Genomic DNA, 5,341 nt, shown 5'->3' on the forward strand with positions numbered 1-5,341 from the left:
TTTTTTACATTGGTTTGGCTACCCATTTTCATGAATTACTTATTCTGCATGTGTAATCATATAGAACCATACAATGGCTCAATAAAAGTCATGATCAGTAAATTGGTCTGATGCAACTGGTTCCATTACCAAGCTTGTCTTTGAAATTCAAGTTATTGATATAGCACTGCTGTGTGCTCATGAATTAGGTAAAATCAGGGGAGTTTGACTTAGTTGCACCTTTCAAGGACTAAACTAATCCTCGCGCCTTTGCTTAATTTATTCTCTTTTGCCTGATATAAATTATGACCTCACCCACTTCGTTACTGTAAATCCAACTTTTATCTGTCCTTCTTAAAGCTTTACCTCCTGGTCTCTTCATCTTCCAACAACAAAAAACAAGCTGAAGGCTATTTTTTTACTCCCTTGATTTTATTAATTAGATTTTCAGACTCCTCTGGCATTTATCACATTCTCTCTCATAGTGTTTATTATAGCATGTCTTTATTGCCTATATCAGACTCTAAGCTATTTGCCATTACTCTAAGGTATTTGCCATTTTAATTATGATGGGTCCTGGTGTGGGCCTCTTTGAGTTCATCTTGTTTGGGACTCAGCACTTCCTGGACTTGTGTGTCTTTTTCCTTCACCAGGTTAGGGAAGTTTTCAGTCATTAGTTCTTCAAATAGGTTTTTGATCCCTTGCTCTCTCTCTCTTCTCCTTATGGTACCCTGTGATGCAGATATGCTACGCCTCACGATGTCCCAAAGGTCCCTTAAGCTATCCTCATTTTTTGAAATTCTTCTTTCTCACCTTCTCCAGGTGGCTCAGTTGGTTGGAGCATCACCCTGTACACCAAAAGACTGTAGGTTCGATTCCCGGTCAGGGTACATACCTAGATTGCAAGTTCAATACCTGGATGGGGCACGTACGGGAGGCAACGGATTTATTCCCCCCCCCCCACTTTCTCTCTCTAAAATCAATAAAACATATCCTCAGATAAGAATTAATATTTTTCTTTTTGATGTTCTGACTGTTTTCTGCTACCTTGTCTTCCAAATCACTGATTCTATCCTCTGCTTCATTCAATCTACTGTTGTATTTCTTCTGGCGAATTCTTCACTTCAAATATTACATTCTTCATTTCTGACTGATCCATTTCTATGTCCTATTTTTATGCTGTTGTAGTTCTAAGTTCCTTGAATATCCTTATGACCATTTTTTAACTCTGTATCTAATTAAGTTGCTTGTCTCCACTTCATTTAGCTCTTTCTCCAGAGATTTTTTTCTGTTCTTTCATTTGGAACATGTTTCTTTGTCTCACTATTTTGGCTGCCTCTTTATGTCTGTTTCTATGTATTGGATAGATCTGCTATGCCTCCCAGTCTCGGAAGGGTGGCCTTATGTAGTAGGTGTCCTGTATGACCCAATGGCATAGTTTCCTGATCACCTGGGCTGAGTGCTCCACAAATGTCCCTCGTGTGGGTTATGTGGGCCCTCTTGTTGTAATTGAGTCTTGATTGCTCTTGACTCATTTGTGTGTGGGGTCAACCCTCAGGCTGGCTGACTGTGAAGATAAGCCCTGTCCACAGTGTACGAGCTACTGTGCAAGGGGTGCTGACCACATGAAGCGGAATTTGCCTCAGCAGGGTCTGGGGCCTGCTGTGATCTCCCTTCAGATATGCCACGTGTGAAGCTAATTGCATCCTGGTCCGAAGGTGGCCACTGGGTGTGTTGGTTCTTGGGCCTCTTGGGAGGGACTCTGGTGCAGCCCAGTGTCAGATCCTGCCTGTGACTGGCTCTCGGCAACCTGTTTGGAGCTACAAAGTGATTCACAGTTTGTGGCTGCCTCTGCTGGGCCTGGGTGAGTGTGGGAAGGGCCAGGCTGTGCACCAAGGCTGGCTTTTACCTGCACTGGGCCCAGAAGCAGGTCAGCTAAAGTTCCAAGGCATCCCAAGATCTGCCTCTGCCTGCTGGCTGCTGGTTAGGCTCAGTCACTGGTGGTACTCAAGTTGCATGAGGTAGGTTACCAGTGAGTCACCAGGTCGGGGCAAGTTTGATACAGCTTCTACAGATTGACACAGGTTCAAACTTGGTGCCAGAGCTGGGTCTGAGGCTGGCAAATGTCCCAGCGTATGCCAAGTCTAGCTGCCCCCCTCAGGGTGCTTGCACACCTTTGTGGTATGGTGGGGTGAGGGTGGGGGGTCTCAGGGAGTCATCAGGGTGAGGCCAGCAGTTTATCAGGCCAGACAGACCAAGAGTTGAGAAAGGAGGGCTCTGCACCAGTCAGGGATGCGAGGGAAAGATGGCCCTGTTCTAGAGCCACACACTCAGTCTGTCCCAGATTCTGCCAGGAGCCTGACCTCAGGTTAGGTGGAAGGTGCACCTCTTGTGAGGGGGAGGTGCCAGTCAGCTTCACGGGAAAGTGGGAGGAATGGCCTGTCCCGAAGCCACACAACCCAGTCACTGATACCCTGAGTCTGCCTAGACCTCTACACCCTAACCCAGGCAGCTGACTCATCAGCAGAGCGCAAGCAAGCTCCACAGGGTGAGGCAAAAGGGAGTCCAGAGGGTGGGGCTACTGCATTCCCCCAGGCTGATGCTGTATGGAGGGGAGTGCCCCGCCAAGAAAGATGGAGTAGGCGGGGTGGGAGAGTGACTCAGCACAGGGATCCTGACAGCTCTCTCCGCAGAGCCACAATCCCAGTCTCTCCTCATGCAATTCTAGTCTATTCCACCCTCTGCCAGAGCCCAGGGTGAATGGCTACAAAGATTTTGTCTGTTGGCCCTTTAATAGGGTGCCTGTCTAGCAGACTCCTCTCTCTCCCCAGCAGACAGAATCCCTGCTGCTTTTCACAGCCAGATGTTATGTGGGCGTCTCTTCCTGGCTCTGGGGCTCTGGCCTGGGGAGCCTGGCTTGGGGTTGAAGTCCCACTCTTCTTAGGGGGAACCTTCGTAGCTGGGATCTCCCTCCAGAATCTTAGTTCCCACGCGTGGGAGCAGGGCCAGCCTTTTTCACGTCTCTCCCCTTCCTACTAGCCTTGATATGGCTTCTGTAAATCCTTGATTAGAAGACTTCTCTTCAGCTAGTCTTTGGTTGGTTATTCAGGTTCGTTGCTCTACATTTTAGTTGTAATTCCAGGTTTCCTGGGTGGAGGTAAGTGTAGCTTCCACCTACACCACCATCATCTTGAAAGTCCTCAAACTCTAAGGTATTTGAAGTCAAAGACATTTATCCTGTCTCCAAAAAGAGGCAATGTGGGTTAACAGTTAAGATCCCAGGCTTAGCAGTTGTGATTTCTTGGGTATCAACTTCAGTGCCTTCATCTGAAAATGATAATAGCACCGACCTCATAAATTTGTTGAGGCATCATCAGAGAATGCATGTCAAGTTGCCTGGCTCTTAATTATTTGATAATTGCTAACTATCATTTGTACTCCCTACAAGCCTTACTATATACTAGTATACACAGGCTTTCAATGATTGTTGGTAGAGTTTATGCTAATACATCCATGCCTAGTAATACATGGGCGTTGTGTCTGGAGGACGAACATGATTGTGACCCAGCAGCCCTAAGAAAGGCTTGGACTACCTACCTAGGGCCAGTTCCCCTGCTTTATCTCCCAGATCATGCCGTCCAATCCAATCTTCTGCGATGCTGGCCATGTACCAGCATCCGAGCTGTCCAATAACGTAGCCATTACCTACATGTGGTCATTGAGGGCTTGAAATGTGACCAGTGTATCTAAGCAGCTTATTCCTCCCCCCCCTTTTTAATTAGCTCAATACCCTCCAAAGATTAGCATTACCCTATTGGACAGGGCAGCTCTAGAACTTGCCGCCTGTCTGTCTGTTTAAATCGTGTCCCCTCCTTTTCACCAGTAAAGGAATATTTTCTAAATGAATAAGCAATGCTGATTCAAAGCATCACTTCAACCCCCTTTATTCTTTTTTAAAAAAATTTTTTTTATTGATTTCCTACTAGTCTTGATATGGCAAATCCTTACAGAGAGGACGGGAGAGGGTTAGAGAGAAACTTCAATGATGGGAGAAATTCACTGATGGGCTGCCTCCTGTACGCCCCCTACTGGGGACGAGTCTGCAACGCAGGCGTGCGCCCTCGGCCGGAAACGAACCGGGACCCTCAGTCTGCGGGCCGATGCTCTACCCACTGTGCAACCGGCGAGGGCCACCCCTTTTAGTCTTTGGCGAGTGCAGTGTCTGCATTCTGTCGCTTCACCGAGAGCTGGACGGAGGACAGTGTCCCGAGACAAAGTAACTTACACACCAAGTGACATGGAATCACCCAACAGGAATGCGGTGCGTCCCCGCCTGGTCTGCGGGGTGGTGGGGAAGGTAACCGACCGCCCGGACAGGCGTGGCAAACACGTGAGCGGCGCAGGGCGGTCGGGCACGCCTCCGCCGGCAGAGGGGGCGGGAGGCTGGCCGCATGTCCTCCCACGCGGGGCGCCGCCACCCGGGGCGCGCGTGCCAGTCAGCATGGCCTGTCCCGGCTCCCAACCCTGGCGGTGTCCCGGCGTACAGAACGAGAGCCAACCTCCACCCGCTCCCGCAGGAGAATCGTGCCTCCTGCCGTGTCTGCCAGAAACTTCTCCCAACCTTGCCCGATACCGCACCCCAGCCGCTCGGGGCTCAAGCTCCCCCGTACAAAATGGCGACGGGGCCTGGGAAGAAGCCATAGAGACGCCCGCCCTCCGCGGAGAGAGCGCCGGCCTCTTCGGGACGTCCGCGCCCCCTGAGAGGCTGGAGGGGCTCGCGTTCCGGCGGAGGCGGGGACAGGGTGCGCCTCGAAGGGCCCCTCTAGGAGGACAGCCAGCAGTCTCTATGGTGCCGGGTCATCCGAGCTGGTCACGTGGCTGGCGGAGGCGGCCGCGGAGGCGGGGGGAGGAGAAAGGGGCGGGAGCCGAGGGGATTGCTCCAGACCCGGCGACGACTGGGTTGTCATGGAGCCGCGGGCCCGTGCCGGCGCATGCGCCACCTGACCCGCAGGCTGTGCTTGGAGTGGCGACCCCGACCCCGGCCCGAGGTGAGGAAGGGAGGACGGGGAGGACGGGGCGCACGGGGAGAGGGTTTGGGCGGGGAGCGTGGGAAAGGAGGTGGGAGTAGGGGCAAGAAGAAGGGTCGCCGGGTAGGCAAGAGGGAGAATCAAGACTTCAGGGGGTCAGACAGAGGCCCAAATGGTGGGAGCAGAGGGCGTGCGTCCCTCCTCCAGTTCGTTGGTGGGTTTAGTTTTGAGGGGCGGGCTTTGGTGGGAAAGGGAGTCAAGGGCGAGGAGGGGGCGGAGTACCGAGAGGGGGCTGGTGTGGGGTGCCAGTGGGGTGAGACCCTTAGGGCCGGGGT

General features: G+C 51.8%; 1 protein-coding gene across 3 annotated transcripts in view; it reads left to right on the forward strand.

Annotated features, from left to right (window-relative positions):
* The first annotated feature begins 4,877 nt into the window (after nucleotides 1-4,877).
* The window catches only part of CIPC (CLOCK-interacting pacemaker), a 26,536-nt gene continuing 26,072 nt past the window's right edge, over nucleotides 4,878-5,341 (forward strand). For all 3 annotated transcript variants that reach the window (XM_006778818.2, XM_015558034.1, XM_006778819.2), the window contains exon 1: nucleotides 4,878-5,027. The gene's annotated coding sequence lies outside the window, so the exon portion shown is untranslated. The remainder of the gene's footprint in view (nucleotides 5,028-5,341) is intronic.

Source organism: Myotis davidii, unplaced genomic scaffold (genome assembly GCF_000327345.1).
Source record: "Myotis davidii unplaced genomic scaffold, ASM32734v1 scaffold309, whole genome shotgun sequence".
Classification (NCBI taxonomy): domain Eukaryota; kingdom Metazoa; phylum Chordata; class Mammalia; order Chiroptera; family Vespertilionidae; genus Myotis; species Myotis davidii.